Source organism: Ambystoma mexicanum, chromosome 7q, assembly GCF_040938575.1.
Source record: "Ambystoma mexicanum isolate Mex_15411 chromosome 7q, UKY_AmexF1_1, whole genome shotgun sequence".
Classification (NCBI taxonomy): Eukaryota; Metazoa; Chordata; class Amphibia; order Caudata; family Ambystomatidae; genus Ambystoma; species Ambystoma mexicanum.
In genome coordinates, this window is record NC_090941.1 from 854,564,924 (window position 1) to 854,587,554 (window position 22,631).

Consider the following 22,631-nt stretch of genomic DNA (forward strand, 5'->3'; position numbering starts at 1 on the left):
ACTCAGGCATGGGAATGACTTCCTCCCTTGCCCCTCCCCAGTTGACAGACTTTGGATGTAGAGTTCTAATGTTCTTTCTTACTGAGGTGATACTTGAATCCATGTTGGATGTGAATGAATCATTGTAGGAATTTGCAAATGGTTTTAGAGGGGAATTAGAAGAGCTTGTCTTCAATGTGCTGATGGGATCATGTGCTTATTCCATGTACCTTACCAAGAAGTTGGTTGTTCATGTTGTACACGTGATTAGACCTATTATGGTGATGTAATGCGAGAGGGAGGAGACTATGTGTGAAGCCGTGCTTGAGCAGTGTCCTGGCTTCTGCTAAGCTCAGTAGAGAAGTTACTCCTGTTAAAACGGCTCATCAGTGAGATGGAGAGGAGAATACAGGGGATGCGGAAAGGCCATCACTTTGCAGGTTGCCGAGCCCTTACACAGCTTAAATGAATTGAAAGACCGAGGGTTGGGTAATCCTGCAACAAGGTGAGACTATGTGACGATCAACTCCAAGGAATTTATTTTGAGTTGTTGCATTTTCATTACTGGCTTGTTTTCCTTTTTTTTAATAAAATAAAATGTCTGACAAAATTCTTTTTATCCAGCCCAGTTGTGCTTCCCTCGTTATGTCATGTGAAAACTATTACTTAAACTTTAATTTTGCAGCTATACTGTGCCCTTCCCTAGCAAGGGTAAAGAACACGCACCTCCATATGGAAACTGTCCTCAGCTGCTGCAGCTGTGCATTTGAAGAGCAAGGCTGCTGTCATTTAGAAGTTTTTCCCTGGTGCGGGTGCACCCCAACACCCATTTTGCTTAGCAAATATCACAGAAGGCCTCAACAATTGCACAATTCACGTATATATAAGTTCAAGAATATATTGTAAATTTGTATTACTTGTTCAAAACTGGACTGCAGGAGTTCCAAAGTAAGGGAATTCCCTAGTCTAATCTTCAGCCTCCCATGGGCTCCGCCTCCCCAGCCTAGAATTCCCTATTCCCCAGATGGTGATACGTGAGAACTAAAGAAAGATACCCCTATAGTATATTGCTAACCTGCTCTTTCAATGAGGGCCTAAAGGCCACAGGCCTCTCTGTCTCCCTCCATCCAGGAGCTTCTAATTATAACCTGATCTGGTGTTCCCCAAAGATAATGATGTTCAAGGTGTTGAATTCTTCTATCACTCCTTTCCACTAGCGTCTTCATTCTCTCTCTTATCTCTATTCCTTCTCTCTATTCCTTCTCTCTTCACCAATCTCCTCTTCCCTCTTTGTCTTGCGCTTACTACTCTCTTCTCTCTCTCCCTGCCACCTCCTCACAATCTTCCTTTTTCCCCTCGCTACTGCTATTCTCACCCCCTTCTCCTCTCCCTCTGTACTTCCTACTTTTCTCTCCTTCCTACTTCTCTGTGTCTGTCTTTCTCTCTCTCCTGTCTCTCCCTCAGGTTTTCCTCTATTTCCCTCTCTCTGTCCCTCCTTTGTGTCTTACTCTCCTCCTTACCCCCTCCCTCCTACTTCTCTCTAATAATCGGCCCTCACCTTGCCCTATGATCCATGTGAAAGGAATATGGTTGTAAAGCAAAGGACCACTCTTGTTTTCCAAGACATCCACACCAGCTGGGAACGATCAGTGACTAGCTTACATTTTTCCCAGCCAGGTGTTGTCTCAGTCTATAGACTGTCCACTTTCACTGCCAGAACATCTAATTCGACAATGAGGTAGTTTCACTGTCGGCATTTAGTTTGCCGTGTATATATTGTGACAGAACTGCTACTAAGCCAACATCCTTTCTCCTGTCTGCCCCGCTACTCCTTTACTCACCCCTCTTCTCTCCTTCGTGTCTCTCTCTCTCTTTACTTTCTCACCTTCTCTCTCCCTCCAATGCCTTTCTCTGTCCCATTTCTCATTCCGGTCTTCTTTGCCCTTCTGTCTACCCTCTATTTTTCTCTCTATGACCCTTACAATATTTCTCACTCTCATCCATCCTACTACTGCCTCTGATTCCCTAACTTCTCCTTCTCCACACCTGTCTCCTCTTTCTTTCATCCTCATGTCCACTCTCTCCTTCACCATCTCTGCTTCTTTGACCCAATTTCTCCTTCTTGTTTCCCTCTACTTTCACTCTCTACACTCCCCCCCTCTCTAGCACTCACTACCACAACAGTCACACTACCATCTCACACCCTCCCTCATAAAGTACCCCACCTGTACAGAAGATCTCAAATGCAGGTTGTAATGGGCGATTTATTGAACTGTTTTATCTGGAAAGCAGAGATTCCTGTTTAAGAAGTTTGTCTGGGTGATTCATGTTCCTTTGGAAATGAGGAAGAAGTTATCACCTATTATAATCCATGGCAGCTTATAAATAATGTCCTCATTACAGGCAAGTTGTAGCATCACTATTGACGTGTACTGAGACAATCACTACTTACGATTCAGTTGTGGCCTCACAATGGTTGCTGCTTGAGCCAGCACAGAGCAGAACTCCAGCTGCTAATGATGCACTTAATTAAAGCGGTGACAAACTTTTCAAATTCATTAATTCATTTCTTGCAAACAAGCTTTCTGTGACACTTTCCAGAAATGAACGGCTTATGGTAGTATGTTTATTTTGTACATGGAGTTTAGCACATATGATCAATAATCTACATGCCATTACTCGGCCTTGCTGCACACATCTGAACATTACGCCATAAGCACCTCAACATCCTGCTAGAACGCAGCTATACCCCACGATAAAATCGGCCTAGATGCACACATAAACGTCCTACACATGCCTTATGCCGCCAGAATGCAGTCTCACAGACCCAACACCTGCCTGCACACATTCGACTGATCTCTCACTATCACCCCACCTAATGTTAGGATGCAGCAACCATCAGCCAATCACACTAGCTGTATGTATATTGAGTGAACCCAAGCACCCTGTACTACCCTACCCTACCCTACTCTCTCGACTGACCTGGACTGAGGTCCCCAAGGGCGTTCAACCCACAAGCGCTTTGAGAACATACCAATGGTATATAGGGCGCTATATAAATGCTCAATAACAATAACTTAGTTTAAAGCACAAAAAGAAAATATTTGCAGTTGCTTTTTATTAAACTGCTTAAACTAATTTCCTGCAACACATTAGAAGCTGCATATGATCTTTTTTTTATCCAAGCAGATTCTACATTGGATGTGTGTGTCAACAAATGGAAGATGTGATGGAAGAGGCCAGATATTCAAGGGGATGACAGAGTATAGAAATACAATATCCCCTACCGTATGTAAAAAGAATATTAAAAGTCACATTGGAGTCCTGTGACCTTATGAAGAACTCAGCATTTTGCTTCATTGCTTTATTTGCTCACACAACTCTTCAGTGACTAACAATTTCCTCATAACACATGGTAGAGGGTACGTTATCCCATAGGTTATTGTGGAATGTATAACAAATGTATAATCATGCACACATCAGATACTCTTCCCCACCCCATTTGTATATTTGTGCAATTAAGGGGACATCTGCACATTGAAATGTGCATTTCAAATGGGATGGACTTTGAAATGCACAGAAATGACACATTCCCTGCTCATGTGGGAATAGGCTCATGTGGACGTGCTAAGAATGACAGGTTGATTTCTGACACTGTCATGGATATGATAAGTCATTCATAACGTGCCTGTACACAGGTATTTCTAGCAGGGTCGCACTGGGCTATCGGTCGTTCGGTCACTGGCCAAACGACCTTGAGGACCTGGGGCCATTTTTTCACCAAGCCACCCCTGGGCCGTTTTTTTTAGGTGTTTTTTTAATTTAAATTATGTTTGTTGACTTGTAAGTAATGGCTGCCGCTGCAGGCCTCGGCTCCAGCAGCTCACCAGCAGCAGCAGCGGATGTAACTGGCAGGTGGCGGGGCTGGGCTGGGCAGCATTCATCAAAGCAAGCAACACACGCACGTTGTTACCTTGCTTTGAGGATTTTCATGATGCATGCATGCATCATGTATAAAGGGGCCACCAGGCCGACACTCCAGGGGCCGCTGTGCGGTGCTCGCTATGAAGTGCTAATAAGTTAAAACCTGGATGACTGTGGCTGCCTGCTGGGCTGGACAGGTTCTCTGACTGGGCTCAGTGTGCTAGGGCACAGAACAGCGCACACGTAGAACCAAGTTCACCCTCATTTAAGTTGCTTTCAACTTTAAAGAAAGTAACAGCACATTTTTTGCACTTGCAAAGTTGAAAGCAACTTGTGCCTGGGGCAGGGGGCTGCCGGGGAACAACAGCACGGGCGGGCCAATGGAAATGCAGCCGGAGACACAGACTCTGCGCTGCTAGGAGGTCAATTTTGTGATGTGGCTGACTTGACTGACATGACTCTGGAGTGGAGAGAGAGGATATTGCTCGGGCCTCCCTGGGCATGATTTTGGCACACAGAGAGACAGCAGCATCAGGCAGTCTGTGTGCACGGTGCAGCAGACCACACACTGCACATTGAAAACGCCCAGCCCTGGCCCGATGTTCTTGCTTAGGCACTGGGCAGTGGCACTTGCCACCTCGTTGCTCTTCTCAGGAGGCCGCCCACAGCAGCAGCCAGTGCAGCAGGCCAGGCAGAGGCAGCTGGCCTGGCCCCCCGCACAGCTGCCAGGCATAAGCACAGACTCTGGAGTCTGGACTAGGAGGTAAGACTGTCATCAATACCCAGGAAATTCCCCGATATTAATTATCAGCATCATGCGCACGAGTATAACAAAACCTGCAGAAATACCTAGGAACACCCAGGTACTACTGTCTCTCAGCAATCCCCATTCCCCACACATACGCCGATATTACCAGTAAGAGGTTAGAACACTGCAGCAGTACGCAGGAGTGCACGAGTATTCCCAGTGCGCACAGTTCTCAGGAGGCATCTGAAGCCCCTGTGTATCTGCACCACGTATTTCCCCTCAGTAATGAGGAGGCCAGCGCTCAGTGCGCTGAAAGTGCTCCCACCTTCCAAGAGGTCACTCAGAGTTTTCTTTCCCTTGAGCCCAAATGGATTCAGACAATGCTGGAGTGCACCTACTGTTTACCAACATGCCGGTCTTGGAAATCAACAGGCAGATTCATGGAATGAATGTGCGCTGAAAAAACGGCGCACGTGTGCGGAAACGTGCGATTCGCAGGGAAATAGCGAAAATCGCAGTGCAAGTGCGATTATCGCATAGAAAACAGCGCACATCTATTCATGGAAGTCCGTGCACGAGCAAAATGTGGGATGTGCGCTGAAAAAGTGCGCGGCGCACGCTGGCGCACAGGTCATCGCATCGAACGCCGTGCGATAAGGCCACAGCGAATTCGCACATAGTGCAGCGCACATAACAAAAGTAGGCGTAACATGGGGCGTTACACGCAGAATGGGGAACAACTCGTGAAAATGTGGGTGTCACGGGGGAAGTACAGGAGGCAAGTGCGTGGAACACCCACACGCTCGCCTACAACACGTATTCATGGAATCGAATAGGGAAAAACAGCGCACGGCCAAAGACGCGCACAGGCCCATACATGTCCGCCACACGAAAGCAGGCGGTAGCGTCCCTGCGCAGGAAAAAAATGTGCGCCAAATTGTGCGCTAACATAAAGCACCTATGTACAGCTCTGATGAATGTCCCATACTGGGCCCTCTTGGACAAATGATGTGCAAAGGGGTACGCGACAAACACAGACACCCGCTGTGTGAATAATAGCATGCGCATGTATTTCGGGGGTGCGCGAGAAGTTCTACACGCGATTGGGCTGGGTGCGTGTATTTCAGGGGTGCGCGAGAAGTTCTACACGCGATTGGGCTGGGTACGTGTATTTCAGGGGTGCGCGAGAAGTTCTACACCCGATTGTGCTGGGTGCGTGGATTTCAGGGGTGCGCGAGAAGTCCTACACACGATTGGGCTGGGTACGTGTATTTCAGGGGTGCGTGCGACGGTCTACACGCGATCGTGCTGGGCGCGTGTATTTCGGGGGTGCGCGTGATGTTCCACATGCGATCGGGCCTGGGGGAGCGTGTGCGTGTATTTCAGAGGTGCGCGAGAAGTTCTACACGCGATTGGCCTGTGCGCGTGTATTTCAGGGGTGAGCGAGAAGTTCCACACGCGATTGGCCTGGGCGCGTGTATTTCAGGGGTGCGCGAGAAGTTCCACACGCGATTGGCCTGGGCGCGTGTATTTCAGGGTTGCGTGAGAAGTTCTACACGCGATTGGCCTGGGCGCGTGTATTTCAGGGGTGCGCGAGAAGTCCTACACGCGATTGGGCTGGGTGCGTGTATTTCAGGGGTGCGCAAGAAGTTCTACACGCGATTGTGCTGGGTGCGTGGATTTCAGGGGTGCGCGAGAAGTCCTACACGCGATTGGGCTGGGTACGTGTATTTCAGGGGTGCGCGAGAAGTCCTACACGCGATTGTGCTGGGTACGTGTATTTCAGGGGTGCGCTAGAAGTTCTACACGCAATTGTGCTGGGTGCGTGGATTTCAGGGGTGCGCGAGAAGTCCTACACGCGATTGGGCAGGGTACATGTATTTCAGGGGTGCGCGAGAAGGTCTACACGTGATCGCGCTGGGCGCGTGTATTTCGGGGGTGCGCGTAAAGTTCCACACGCGATCTGGCCTGGGGGAGCATGTGCGTGTATTTCAGAGGTGCGCGAGAAGTTTTACACACGATCGGCTGGGTGCGTGTATTTCAGGGGTGCGCGAGAAGTTCCACACACGATTGGCCTGGGTACGCGATTCCATTGGATCAAAGGCCCTTACAGCGCAGGCGCGTCTGTGACGTGACACGGGCAGGTGTTTCCCTGTACCCGGGGGAATGTTACAAGACCAAAAACTGCACGTCCGAGTGTCAGCTCGCGTAATTGGAGGATAGGGCCTCAGTGCGTATACGTGGAAGTGACGTTGGACGTGTGGTGCGGTTTAAAAGGTACATGTAGGACGTCATTTCCTTGTACGTGCTTTTCGTGGAGAGCGAGTGGGTGAAATCTGTACTTCTTGTCGGTTCACATGCAATTTACTTCACAGCGTTTCTAGTTCGTACTCCCTGTTACCCCTGTCAGTATTTTTTTGATTTTCTCTTCGACCTGTTTCCTCAAACAGCATTGACTTCTCCTTTTGTCCTGTCTCCTCAGACAGTGTACAAATCTTCTTTTGGCGGGGGTGTTGCCAACACGCACACACGTGTATTTTTCATGCTCTTTTCCCAGGCAGACGGTGAGTCGCGCACGTATTTACCAACTGTGCTAGCCCCGTGTGTAGCGTACCCCTTCAGAGGTCATTGTAGGCTGCGTGTGACACGCATACGTTCATTTTTGTGTTTCAGGGTGCCACAGCGTAGTGCGGGTTCCTTTTCCCATGCTCGTGGTCTACAAGGGGTCGCGTGCACGTCATTTTCTGTTTTAGGGGTGCCTGTGCGTTGCGTGACACGTCATCTTTCCCCAGGGGTTCCATACAGCCTTGCTAGAGCACTTGGGTATGAATTCCATCTAGTACCCTACCCCTTTGACACCCAATTGCCCAGGACAATTGTCTACTGCAACTCCCATACGCACAACTCCATCAGTGCCATGGCTGGGAGGCGAGCAAGCGGTAAGGGTGGCAAAGGTGGCCGAGCCTCAAGAGGTGGGCGTGGTGGGCGCGGTAGGGGACGTGGCCAGGATTTGCAGGCTACCCCTAGTCCCCCACGTGTGGAGGACCAGTCAGGGACACACATCCCCCCACCCCCCATGGTTGAGGGAAACGTGGCTGACACCATCCCTGCTCAGCCCTTGTTGGACAGGCCCGTTGTGGCACCTGACCTAGCACAGGGTGACTCCCAGGCTGACTTCCAGGTCGCCAAGTCTAGGCCACGGGTGGCGGCGCAAGCCAGTGTCACCAGGCCATGTGGTACAAGGGCAGCCATGTCATCTGCTGCCCCGAGTAGGCGGGGTGGGGAGGCTGCAGGGGCAGCTGCAGCCTCGTCCACCCCAGCTCTGACTTTTGCAGCCAGGACAGTGTTGGTCCCGGTACATCAGACTGAGGTTCCCCCTGCCATCATCACACTTCCGCTAATGCCTGCAGAAAGTCATGTGGTCAGTGTGCCATCGCACACTACTACTACACAGTCCACCGGTGCTACTGCCTCTAGTGTCCAGAGCGGCGTAGGGCACTCCGGATCCCCACCACCTACAAAAAGAAAGAGGAAGAGTGCTCGTCCAGTACAGGCTGATGACCCCGACACGGCTACACGGTCCGGCACTCCAAGGAAGCCTAGCTTCAATGATGCCGAACTGGATGCCCTTGTGCAGTATGTGTCCGAACATGACGCCGTAATGTTGGTCACTTCAGGGTGTAGGATCACACCTGCTCGACGTCAGGCACACTGGCAGTCCATCGCGGACAGCATAAGTGCCCTTGGGTTTGTGAGGCGCACAGCTGTTGAGTGCTACAAGCGCTGGAACGACCTTAAGCGCAGGGCAAAGAAAAAGCTGGCCTCAAGTTATGCCGCAACTCTGGTGACTGGAGGTGGGTCTCCACAAGAGGACATTGAACTCACTCTACATGAGCATGTTGCTGGGACCTACGTCACAGAGGAGCAGATCCAAGGTGTGGGAGAACTGCCAGATTACGAGGCATTGTCCGGTGAGTGCACATGCAGTTGTGTGTGTCTCAGATTTAGTCTGTTCAGTAATGTTTGGTTCCCCAAACCCCTCCTCACCTGAATCTGTAGGGAAGGCGGATGAATCGTCAGGATCGTCTAATGCGATCCCCTTTCTTCCCTGTTTCCAGGTGTCGCTGGGTTTCTTCTTGTGAGTCCTCTCTTTCGGTTTGAAGTATTGGGTATGGGCTCCACCGGATGCCACTTTGCCAGAAAGCTGTTTGCCTGGCAGTGGGGACCCCAGGGAGCCCACCCCGGACCAGGGAAAATCCTTGCCGAAAAACCCTGGCAGGTGTATTGAAAAGTTCCAGCTGAAGACTACTACCACCAGAATTCAATGCGGTGCAGAGGCGTGACTCCAGAGAAGAGGTCCATGTAGTGTACCAGCAGGAGATGAGACGAGTAGCGGTGGCTCCTTAGATGACTGAGTAGAGGTGGCTCCGTACGAGAGAGAACAGAACCGGGCAGAGGAACACAGAGTACGGAGCAAAGGGGCGTGGCCAAGGAAATAGAGCGAGCACCAGGATCGTGCTGCACAAGGAAGCGAGTAAGCAGGGAGACAAGGAAAAACAGGAGGAAGCAAGCAGGTAAGCAATGGGCAGGCAAAGAGGGAAACTCGTCGGGGAGCGGGAGGTAGCAAACACCCCGGAGCGCTGCCAGTAAACTTCCCGAAAACGCTGGAAGTTGCAACGCATGCGCGTTAGCAACTTCCGGGTTCATAAAAGCTGGGAAGACTAGAGCGCGCATGACGTTACCGAGGCCAATAGTCCTTTTACCCTTTCTTCCACCTTCTCCACAGCTTCCAGGGTCGGCGAACCATGACAGTGTGATCCATGTGTATGTTGTTTGTGGGAGGTGTTCTGGTTGAGTGCCAGGTCAGGGTGTGTGTGCCTGAGTGTTTTGGGCCACCCATGTGCTTCATCCAATGCATTCGGCGCACTGGGATTTGGCTATTACAGTATCCCTTCTGCCCACAGTAGGCATTTTGCACTACATCGTGCCAGTTGCCCTTGAAGTGGCATCTTGCAACAATATTGTTCCGTATTTAGCTGTGTTCATTGGTTACCAGTCAATTGGTCGAAAACATTTGGTCGACAGGACAACTGGTCGACACCATTTGGTTGAATGCCAAATGGTCGAATTTTTTTTTTTTTTTTTTACCCCTTTTTTGTTTTTTTTTGGGGGGGTCCCCCCAACCCCCTTTTTTTTCTTTTTTTTTTCCACACACGAAAACCCACAAAACACATTTATATAATAAAAAAAAAATGCGACCATTTGGCATTCGACCAAATGGTGTCGACCAAATTGCAGTCGACCAGTTTGCTGTCGACCAATTGACGACACCGTGTTCATTCAGGCTGATTGTTGAAATTCACCCAGTTCTACTGCGCATTACTCTGCCCTATTGCCACATATATGACATGCCTATGGTACATGCCATCTGTGTGATGGCATGTGTCATGTATGTGTATTGGACATGCCACTCCCAGGCAATGTGTGATGGCACTGCTAGCCAGCATGCAGCTAATGTGTTGCTCTTCCATCTTGGTGTCATCAGTGTCTGACATTTTCCTCCCCTTCCAACTCATGGACAGTGCATGCATGGGAGGGTTATAGTCATGTGGGACATGTGTAAATCAAGTACTGGTACTGTAGCTTGTCTGGCCTAATTGTGTGCTAATGCCTGTTTCCATTTTTTGTCTTTCATGTTTTTGCAGAGGATGACGCACTTGATGCTGTTGAGGGTGAGGAGATGGTGCAGACCCAGGAGGGATCTGAAGAACGACCAGGCACCAGTGGGGGACGTGGTTTGGTGGTGGGGGAGAACCCTCTCTTGCTGCAGGCCATACTGTCCAGGGGTGTCTCTGCCTGCACCTCCCCAGAAACTCTTTTCAGGTGTTGATGCGGATGAGACCTATGTGGATTCGCAGGTATGTGTTCATGGAAGGGATACTGTTCTGTCCGACCCACCTGCACCAGGGGTAGAGCCCACTATGGGGATGTCAGTGTTGGTAGGTGCGCCTGTGGTGGTTACGGATGCAGGGCCACACTCCAACATCTGATCCTGTTCCTGGGCCAGCAGATCAGAGGGGAAATGCAGTCCTGCAGCCTCAGGCAGTGCCGACACTGCAAGGCGCAGTTCGCCTTGCCCCAGACAGGTGTGGTGCCCGCCAACACGGTGGCCATCCGCCACCGGGCAATACCGCATGGGAGCAATCCATATACGGTATGGCCAACCAACCGGCAGCATCAGAAATGATTGCACAAGCCATGGAGAGGGCGGCCACTTCCATTGTCCCCCCAGAAAGGCAGATGGAGCAACTACAGCAGGCAACAGACTCCATTTGCCAATCAGTCAGGGAGGACATGTTGACGTCCAACAGGGACAGACAGGCGTCCCTGGACAATCTGAGGGAATCAATTTCTCTAGATGCCCAGGGACAGAGGGAAGCCCTGAGGGGAGAGGTCCGGCACCTCAGGCAGACTCTTGTGGACCTTGAGGCTTCCACTGTCACCAGGACGGAACAACTGCTGGAGCGCATCACCCGTACGCTCTCAGCAGAGATGCAGGCAACTCGGGCGGAGGCCTGGGCAACTCGGGCGGAGGTCCGGGCAACACGTCGGGTGTTGCATGGGGATCTCCGCACCATATCCCTCCAGAACGAGGCCTTCCACACCCGCATGCTTGCTGCCATGGAGGACCAAACTAGGGCTTTGCGTGGGCTGCCTCCCATAGCACCACCACCTCCTGTGGCAGCAGCAGCAGAGGTTGAGGAGAGCGAATCCAGCAGTGAATCTCCCAAGATTTAGTAGCCGTGCAGGCCATGAGCCCATGGAGGTGTGTTTTTTTGCCAACATTCACACAGGTGGCTGTTGGTGGGCACCCTGTCCTCGGACCTCCTGGGTGGCCTCCCCTACCCCCCCTGGCCCACACATGGCCATTTTTGATTTTTGATTTTTCTTTTGCATTGTGTTGCCTTGCGTGGCTCCTGTGGGCATCCACTGTATTCCGGCTGGGCACATGCAGGCTTGTCCTGAGTTTGAGTTAGATGCTTGGGTTTGTGAGACACCCACCCCTCCTGCTTCCCGTTTCCATGGGCTTGCAAAGGGTGTGCCCAAGTGACAGTGACTTACGCAGTGACGTTGGACTCCCACGACATGTGTGGGCAGTCTGTAGTCAATGCTGTGTATACATCCCTAGTGCATATTATTGTTGTATTGTACACTGCATGGTGTATTGATGTGTGCTTGTGCATCCATGTCTCCCTCCTAATTTGCAGGTCCATTCCTCATGTCTTCACAAGGCCGTCCACTTTGGAGATGGAGTTCATGTTGTGAGCAGTGGAGTTCCAGATGTGCCTGGCAACAACACTGTACAGTTGGAAGTGGTGGATGTGCTGGCATTCTCATGTTGTAAGACTATGTATCTTTTACCTTAGTACTGTAATGTTTATGCTATGTGGATTGTATTGTGGTAAGTATTTGGTCATGTGTGTTGTTATTCCTACATTAATGTGGGCATATTGTGTGTGGCCAGTTTCTATTAGGGACACTGTACTTTGTGACACTTGTGTCATGTTTGGGGGATGACTTTGTTTGCTCTCACATAGCATGTCATGCCATGGTGTGTTGGGTTGGGTGACATGGCACTGTTGTCATGTTGTACCTTGCAAGGGGGTAATGATTTTAGCAGCATAGGAGTGTGTCTTTTGATGACACAGCATTGGTGGTGTTTGTGTAGGTAGGGAAGCACACAATGGAACACTTCCAGATGTACAATCTCAGGATGGTATGGTTGTGACAGTTGACTGTCCATTGACACATCATAATTGTCAGTTACAATCATCATTGATTGCCAGCTGGTATGTGCCAGGGCTGTGTGCACTCCACAGGGATGTGAGTTTAGGTGAAGTAATTAGCCACCAGCTGCGTACGGGCTGCCTCACCCCGTGCCTATTCCCCTCTCATGCGCAGCGGGCGTGCATGTGGTTGGGGATGTGGGGGCACCACCATGTCCACGGGCAGGCCCGGCGTGTTGCATCGTTGTGCAGGACACATGCTGCCACTATGATCCTGCTCACTACTGGGGGAGCGTATAACAGCTGCCCGCCAGAACGGTCAAGGGAGCGAAAGCGTGACTTGAGCACTCTGAATGTGCGCTCCACTATGCCCCGGGTTGCAATATGGGCTTTGTTGTTTCTTACCTCGGGTGGCGTGGTGGGGTTCCGAATTGGCGTCATCTTGTGGGTGCTCGGAGGGTAGGCACTGTCCCCTGGGGAGGTGGTGATGGGTATCATTAGTGGGGTTATGACATTGCTCAGTATCTGACAGGCATGCATGTGCTGTGGCATTTATACTCACCGAGCAGCCATGTATCGCCATGCCGCCCAGCTTCTAGGTCCCGGTTTAGGGTTGACATTCTGTAAATAAAACTGTCGTGGGTGGACCCTGGATAGTTGGCATATACTGAGGTGATGATTCACTTGGCATCACATACTACCTGGACGTTGATGGAATGCCAGTGCTTGAGGTTTCTATAGATGTGCTCTGATGCCCTGGGGGGACGTAGAGCCACATGGGTGCAGTCATTGGCACATAGCACTTTGGGGAAGTGTGCCACCCCGTAAACATCCTGGATGACAGCCTGCCTTTCTGCAGGTGTTCTGGGCAGGTATATGTGCCTGCGGACTGATGGGTGTGCAGTCATGATGGCCGAGACCTGGTGTAGGCAGCGTGACTGCGTGGCCTGTGACCCCCCCCCCCACTATAGCAGTTGTCCGTTGAAATGATCCAGTGGCCAAGAATTGCAGTACATTGAGGACCTTATGCAGGGGGCTGAGTGCTTGGGAGCACAGGGTGGGTGATGTGAGGTCATCCTCCTGCTCACTGACCAGGTCGAGTATTATATGAGGTGGAAACCTGTACCTCCCATACACCTGGTCATCAGGCATCCCAAAAAGGCTGGTTCTGGGTGTAAAAATTCTGGCCCTGACTATCCTCCTCCTCCTCCTGCGGTATCCCACGGCCACTGCTGCTAGGAACGGTATATTCATCCTGGCGTCTGAGCTTGTTTGTTGTTTGCGTGCACTTTTATGCTGTGCGGGTCAATGTACGCCTACTTCCTGCTGGCGTACGTGTTTCCGGATTGGCCACGTTCGATTCCATGAATACGTGTTGTAGGCGAACGTGTAAAACTTCCCGCGCACCCCTGAAATACACACACCCAGCCCAATCGCGTGTAAAACTTCCCGCGCACCCCTGAAATACCCACACCCAGCCCAATCGCATGTAAAACTTCCTGCGCACCCCTGAAATACACGCACCCAGCCCAATTGCGTGTGAAACTTCTCACGCACCCCTGAAATACACGCACACGCTCCCCCAGGCCCGATCGCGTGTGAAACTTCTCGTGCACCCCTGAAATACACGTACCCAGCCCAATCACGTGTGAGACTTCTCACGCACCCCTGAAATACACGCACACGCTCCCCCAGGCCCGATCGCGTGTGAAACTTCTCGCGCACCCCTGAAATACACGTACCCAGCCCAATCGCGTGTAAAACTTCTCGCGCACCCCTGAAATACACGTAGCCAGCCCGATCGCGTGTGAACTTCTCACGCACCCCTGAAATACACGCACACGCTCCCCCAGACCTGATCACGTGTGAAAGTTCTCGCGGACCCGTGAAATACACGTACCCAGCCCAATCGCATGTGAAACTTCTCACGCACCCCTGAAATACACGCACACGCTCCCCCAGGCCCGATCGCGTGTGAAACTTCTCGCGCACGCGTGTTCCCGAAACCCGTAAAACACGTTCCCCGCTTTGCGTTTGCTGTTTGCCAGTCCGGTAAACTGGTCCAGGGTTGGCGCAGCCCTTTGCGATGGTTTTGCGATCTTGATTGCTTTTCCTTGCGCGAGAGCATTCTTGGGGGCGTAACTGGCGCTGCTGCAGGGTCGCTGCGCCCCTCTGCGCCACGTCTGCTTTTGGAGGCGAGAATCCCTGAATACGCTGTGCGCGGAAATTGATTTTATCGCACGCGGCTGGCACAGACATTCGCACGGGCACGCTGTGCGCCAGCCGCGTGCGACACTTTTGTGAGGAATTACATGAATCGGCCTGCAAATTGTATTGGGGAAAATATAGGTACAACTCAATTTGCTAAGGTAACACATTGCCAAACAGTCACTGACAGAGAGCACAATGCCACTGGTGTATCGAAAGTTAAACCTTCGGACTAAAAAACTTAAATTGGACGGACAGAAATGTAAAACTTTTTTTCAGCTCACAAATTCGAATTTGCTGCCTAACTTTTTTTCAGCAGTATTGACTAGAGTATATGCTTGTGGATTTAAAAACATGAAATCAATACCAAATATTTTCCCATCACACGAACATACATATATAGTAGCATTCAACAAAAGCAAAATTCCGAAACATTTGAAACCAACAGTTTTATTGTTAGTGGATGGATTCCCACAGAATACGAGAAGCCACGTTTAGGTCCATCCCGAACCCACCCATCGATTCCTTAGCTACCATTCCCGAAAGTAACGCATTCTACCAGACTGCCACTTCTACCCTTCAACCGAACGAATTGCGTGCACCCATTTCCTCCGCACAACAAAGTGCCCAACGTTCGAGCATTTCAAGCTGCCAGGTGTTTTTGTATCTTCACATGTCAGCACCTGGGTATTTCAAAAGTAGGTAAAAGTAGCCACGCGAAAAGCAAACCGCACTGGTGTCCCATCAACCTACGTCAGTATTACGCAATTAGCAAATGTTGTTGACATTCACAGTTTCCGCCCGTGGCCGGCGTAGTGTCTGACGCAGCACTACACAGGTGCTTATACAGGCAGGGGAGCTGAGGTCAACTGGCACAAGTAAAACGGGCTCGTCCTTTACTCCCACAACACGCGAGCGTCCGCCAAACCATGCCAACCTACCTGGGTTACGCAGCGCTTGGTTGAATGGATTCTTTTTTGGCTTACTGCACAAAAACCCAGACTCATTTAAAAGTGGAAAAGGTTGCTTTAATGTGACAGGCCCAAGCTTACAATTAATGCTCACCTGGCTCCATGGCCTTACAGACTAACGAAATATTTAAACCACCAATTAACTAATTACACATTTTCATTTCCCCCAACAATTAAATAATTAAATAAAGCCATTTCCTCCCTAAATGCCCCTTGGACCCTACCATCTCCTTACCCCTTTCCCAGGCGTCCCGCTTTCTCCATGGGGCCATGCCCCTCCAGGCTCAATACCTGTTCCCCCGGGGTGGCCCGCTTGTGCAAACAGCACCACCCCCTCCTTTCCCGTGTCATTCCCCCATTGTGCTTCCCTCCCCCACATCAAAAGGGGCCATGCCCCCGGAGCCCAGACCCACTTCACTCCCCTTTGTACTCCCCTCTACACCAATCTCCCCCTTCATATGACCTGCAATGACCTGCAGCCAGACTGACCTGCCACATCAGCAACATACATTTTACATCACAACTTCTCAAGTGCCCCGACCTGTCGCACAAAACTACCAGCCAGTCGCCCCTTAATCTACCAAAAAGCTCCCTCACCAACCGCCCTGGGACATAAAAAACCCAAACCAACCAACCTCCCAAGGTCTTTCCCCCACCTTTAATAACCAAACCCCAAACCTAAACGAAAATGAAGGGGTGGGAGGGCGGGACAATCGCCAAGTCCAACCGCCGCCTGCCTCCCGAACCTTCCCTGCCCCCTTAAATACCCCAGAGGGGCGCTCTGCCCCCACAGCCACTCGCTGGCCGTGTGCAGCGCCAAAAACTACCCCGGGGAGAAACGCTTTGCGTTCCCCCCGGGGCTCCCCTTTTGGCTTACTGCACAAAAAACCAGACTCATTTAAAAGTGGAAAAGGTTGCTTTAATGTGACAGGCCCAAGCTTACAATTAATGCTCACCTTGCTCAATACCTGTTCCCCCGGGGTGGCCCGCTTGTGCAAACAGCACCACCCCCTCCTGTCATTCCCCCATTGTGCTTCCCTCCCCCCACATCAAAAGGGGCCATGCCCCCGGCACCAGAAAAATCCTCCCCCGAGGTGTTCTTTCTGCCCCACCCCCCAACCACTTTCCTTTTTTTCCAACTCTTCACACAATCTCCCAGCCAACAGCACAAGTCCGCCAAATAGTGATTGTTCCCATAAACCGACAAATGCACCCCATCCTCCCTAAAAATCATAAAGCCCTCATACACTATTTCCTTATGATCCATCACCTGTACCGCCACCGAGGCACAAAACTTCACCATCTCTCTGTTGATCCCCTTTCTAGCCCGCTCTATAGCACCCTCGCTCCTTGCTCCCCTCCATACTTTACGCGGCAACAACTTAGTCCACAACACCTCCGCTTGTGGCCACATTTCCCGCACCCAGACCAAATCCCTTTTCATTTTCCTCAGTAGGGCCACCCCAGTATCCCTCACCAAGTCATTCTCCCCAGCGTGAATGATCAACACCTCCGGCGCCCCGTAGCGCTCCAGCAACCCTACCAACATAGGCAGCAACTGGTCCCAGCTTAGGCCCCCAACCCGTGCCATCTTACCACCACCTCCTTATAGCTACAGCCCAGTTGCCTGCCCAGCACCCTTTTCTCCGCTTCTTTCCCAGCCCATTTAACAATTGAATGGCCAACAATCCACACTTGCGCCAACTTCCCCTCCTTTTGCACAGCATCTGAAAAAGAAATTACAAAATTACCACCACAATACAATACCCCAACCCCACGTTGTTGTCAGCCTCGCTCAAACCCCCCCATCCTTCAACAATTTCCCTTCTGAAAATCCCTGAAGTACCCCTTGTATCTCCCAGACTTCCACCGCCCCAAACTTTTCACCTTATCCTCTGTGAAACCCAACCTCTTTCCCTCCGATGCCGCACCCATCCTGAATGAATGTGTCCCAAAATCCTCACCCTTTTCTCCCAACACCCGGAGAGCCTTACGCAGTACCCCCAAAACTTGTGCCGCTGAAACCGCTGCCCCATCCTCGTGCTTGAACACCAAGCCCGTCTCCACCCCACACCGCTCCTTCCACAACCTGCCTGCCAGCACTGGGCATAAATCCTTACTCCCCCGCCCCAACAAAACCCAGGAACCCCTTCCCTTCTGGTCCGTTTTAGACTTATTAATCCTTTTTTTTTTAAAAAAAGATTTTTATTTTGAAAACAAATAAACAATACAAACCAAACTTGCAGCATTATTTACAACAGACTCGTGAACATCAATTAACGCTCATTACTGCTCCCCAAATCCCCCCCCTCAAGAGCTTATTTGCGTTTCTCGTTCTGTATCCCCTGAGTGTGGCTGGGTATCGCTTCCTTCCGAAGCTGCAGAAGCTGCAAAACTGTGCCAAACAGTCCTGTTATTAACATTCTCCAAGCCATCAGGATACCCACTTCTTCTTCCCCGCACTTGCTACATGCCTCCTGCCACATCACCGTTTCAGCCTCCGCCCATTTTTGCAAGTCCCGCCACCATACCTCTACCCGTGGCTTGTGGCATTGCTTCCAGCCCATGGCAATCCTTCTTTTAGCAAGCACATATGCTAGGTCCCTCAGTTTCCAAAGATGTTTAGTATTCCGTGGTCTGGGAAACCCTCCCAACAGGCAGGCCCAGGCCGTATCTATGTTGAGCGTGACCCCTTTATCTGCTAGTTTACGTGCCACTTCCCTCCAAAAAGCTTCAATCACTGGGCAAGACCAGAACATGTGTGTCATATCAGCATCTTCTTCATCGCATTTTGGGCATGCTTGTCTTGCTGCGTTTGCAAACTTAGATATTCTCTTCAGGGTCATATAGGCTCTATGCGTTATGTATAACTGTATCTGCTGCAATCTGGCGTTTCTGGACACCTTCTTGTGGTATCCTATAGCACGTTCCCACATTCCATCGGTCATCTGTGCCCTCACCTCCGCTTCCCAATCCAGCCTCAAATGAGTCAAATCCTTCCCCACCCGGGTCCTCACCATCTCATACAGTCTAGAGATCTTGTGCCCTCCTTCTGATATGTCATATATTGTTCCCATTAGGACGTCTGACTCTTCCGCCAGTACAGTCTCTGGTCAGGTTTTGCGAATAGTCTGCACTAGCCTAAGATACGTGACATATTGGCCTCCATGCAAACCTGTCTCTTCTCCCAGTTCTTCGAAATCTTTAATAATCCCTTCTTGCCATATGTCTCCCAATGTGACGAGCCCAACCGATTCCCAATAGGTCCTGATTATCATCCTGAGTTGGTTGTCTCCCACAGCTAAGACGACTAGTGGCACCTGTGGGGAACACGGGCACGGGTTCTCCATCAGTTGGCATACTCTGTGCCACATCTTCCACCCAAGCAACAGCATACCCGGGCGTTCTTTCATTTCGAGTCTAGGCACCCAGATAATCTCCTTTAGGTAAAACGGGGTGCAGCCCTGCCCAAACAGCCTAGATTCAGGAGTTTCCTCATCAGAGAGCCATTTGGCCACATATTGCAACTGACTAGCTACATAATAGGCCTCAAAATTTGGCAGCTTAATGCCCCCTCTATCATGGAAGTTCTGTAGCTTCCATAGCGCCACTCTATAGCGAGTGCCGTGCCATAGGAAGTCCCTGCACATGCTGTTCAGTTTGACAAAAAGTTTTTGGGTATCAAGTATGGTATATTACTGAAGAAATGTAACAGTCTGGGCAGGACCACCATTTTGAGCATCGCCCCCCGTCCCATCATCGGCAGCGGCAGCTTCTCCCAAAACTTCATATTTGTTCGGATTTTTTTCACAGGCACCTCGGTATTATGCAAGTGTTCCCCCTCCACCGTATGATACACATCTATTCCGAGGTACCGGAAGGAATCAGCCGCCCAAGGTACGGACAACACTGGCAACCGTTCCACAGGGGCTCCTATGTAGCTCCCCAATGGGAACATGCACGATTTTTGGGGGTTTACCGCTATGCCGGACAGTTCTGCATACTTTTCCATGACCTCTAGAATATACTGAAGATTTTCTTTCGGATATTTCAAATACAGTAGTAAATCATCAGCATACAAGGATATTAGGTGTTTCTCTCCCCCTGCCTCAATACCGACCATGTCATATTGTTGTCTGAGGTACACTGCCAGGGGCTCCAGGGCTAGAATGTATAACATCGGGGACCAGGGGCACCCTTGTCTGGTGCCTCTACTGAGTTGCCACCTCTCAGATATCACCGATCCTGTGCGTACTCTGGCCAGTGGTTCACTGTATAATAATTTTGCCCACCTAACATAACCCGGCCCCATCCCGTATTGTTCCAGGGCCGCCAGCAACCATGGCCACCTCACTGAATCATAAGTTTTGACTGCATCTAGGGACACCACCGCCATTTCCCCATCGCTCCTGTTTCCCTCTTCAATCACCCGGTGGAGTCGCCTGTGGTTGTGGGTTATATTTCTGTTGGGGACATAACCTGTCTGATCCGGGTGTATCAGTATGCTAATAACCCTTCGCAGCCTATTGGCCAGGACCGCCGTCAAGATCTTGCTATCCTGGTTCAACATTGACAACGGCCTATAGGAGCCGCAGCTATGCCCTTGCTTGTTGGGCTTAGGGAGCGGCACAATTAGTGCTTCTCTGAGCGAATCCGGTAGCCGACCCTTCTCAAAAGACTCATTGAGCATCTCTAGCATAGGGGGGAGTACTTCCACTTTATATATTTTGTAAAACTCGCCAGGGAATCCGTCCGCACCCGGGGTCTTGCAGGTGGGCAGCTGCTTCACCACCTCCTCTAATTCCTCTAAGGTAATCGGTGCGTCCAGCTCCTCCCTTTCTTCATCACTAATCTTAGGTAATTCCATGTCTTTTAGTGTTTCTCTAATCTCCTCCCGATTGTCCCCTCCTCTGTCCTCATATAATGTTCTATAATAGTCCAAGAATGCCTCGTTGACTCCTTCCTGGGTGTCAACCGCCTCCCCGTCTTCTCTAGTTATTGTCCTAATCGGAGGCCTGGGGGTTTCGCTCTTATATAACCACGCCAATAAGAGGCCAGTTTTATCCCCACCTGCATGTTGCCTCTCGACATACTTCTTGTAGTTAAGGTTGCAGAACCTTTCCCAAAGCTCTGCGCACCTTTGCTGCAACTCGAGTACAAGTTCTGCGTCCCCTCCTGCCCTGTTGCTTTCGCGCTCCAGTTTCTCTTCCGCTTCCTCTAGTTCCGTTAGGACCCCACCCTGTAGGCCTTTTGACTTAGCAATAGCAGCACCCCGCAATACCACCTTAAAGGCTTCCCAGAGCGTGCACACTGAATCTACGCTGCCTGTGTTTACCTCAAAGTACTGTGAGATCGCATCCCTGATATCTTCCCTGAAGACTGGGTCTCGGAGCGCCTCCGCCCGGAGGCGCCATGTCGGTATCCGCGCCCTGGGGCGAGTGGTCCGACAGGACCCTCGCTCTATATTCTATTTGGGTCTCTATCACCACATCTGGCGTGGCAAAAAAGTAATCCTGCCTCGTGTGCAGGTGCTGCGGAGATGAGTAGTGCGAGTACTGTGTTTCATTAGGGTGTTTCAATCTCCAAACATCCGCCAGTCCAAAGTCATCTAGTAATGTCTGCCATACCCTGGCCGCTGGGGTGGGCCCATCAATCTTCCCATCAGATCTGTCTGCCTTTGGGTTGAGCACGCAGTTGAAATGCCCTCCCCAGATAACCGCTCCGCCCATACACGCGCCCAGATGAGTACATAGGGTTCTAAAATACGTCGCAGTGTTTTGGTTGGGGGCATACGTATTTATAATGCACACCTCTCTATTCTCTACCAAAGCCTTTAATATGACCAACCTTCCCTCCGTGTCCACCACCTCTTGTGTAAGTTGGAGCAGAACGTGCGGTGCCACCCAGACCAGCACTCCCCTAGCGTAGGCAGAGTACGGAGAGCCTACTACAGTACCTCTCCACTTCTTCCCCACCAGTTCCAATTTTTGCTGTGTCAAATGTGTTTCCTGCAACAGCACAATATCAATCTTCTGTCTTTTTAAGTACATCATGACTTTGTTTCTTTTTAAGTAGCTGTTAAGTCCGCTGACATTCCATGTTACGATCTTAAGGTCTCCCATGGCTCATGAGTGTCTTCTTGCCTTCCATGTAGCGACTCCCCTTTGCCCACGTGATACAGATACAGCCCTCCATCTTTGCTTGTAGCTTCTCGTACCAGCTCAAACTCCCCATAACTATGTACACGGCAAATCCCCAACTTCCCTCCCCTCCCCCCACCCGTCCCTTCCCCAACATCACACACCCCAACTGCTGCTCATCTCCATTCTCGGAACTCAGGCACCCCCACATCTAGCCCTGCAAGCACCAAACAATGCACAGAGCTCAGTAGGGTGAAGTCGCCCTAATGGCCACTTAACTAAAATTGTTGTGGGGTAGAGAGAACCGCTCTGTAAGGCTCCCGTTAATTCAACATTAACTACAGTGCTTATAACATTTAGTGCAATAGTCTGACCTTCTCTACTGAAGGCTGCGCAAGCGACTATATTCAAGTCCCACGTGCCGCGCCATTTTGTGGCACCTTCTTCATGCATTACTTATCTCTTCCGTGCTCTTTCTCCGTCCGAACTTCTGACTCCTGGGGACATCCTTGCGCATCGAGCCATCCCATGGCATCATCCGGGGTCTCAAAAAACAAAGTTTTGTGTTTATGAATGACTTTCAATTTTGCCGGATACAGTAACATATATTTGTGGCCCGCCTCTCTCAATCTCCGCTTTACCGTCCCAAAGTTCATGCGACTACGCTGCACAGACAGGGTATAGTCCGGGTAGGCCGTGATGTTTGCCGCTCCTCGTGTGATCGTTCCTCCCTTACGAAACTGTTCCAATATCCTCTCCCGATCTCGGTAGTTAAGAATTTTGGCTATCACCGGCCTAGGCGGGTTCCCCGGCGGCGGTCTCCTTGTTAGAGCTCTATGTGCCCTTTCCACTGCAAATCCTTGGGATAGGGCTC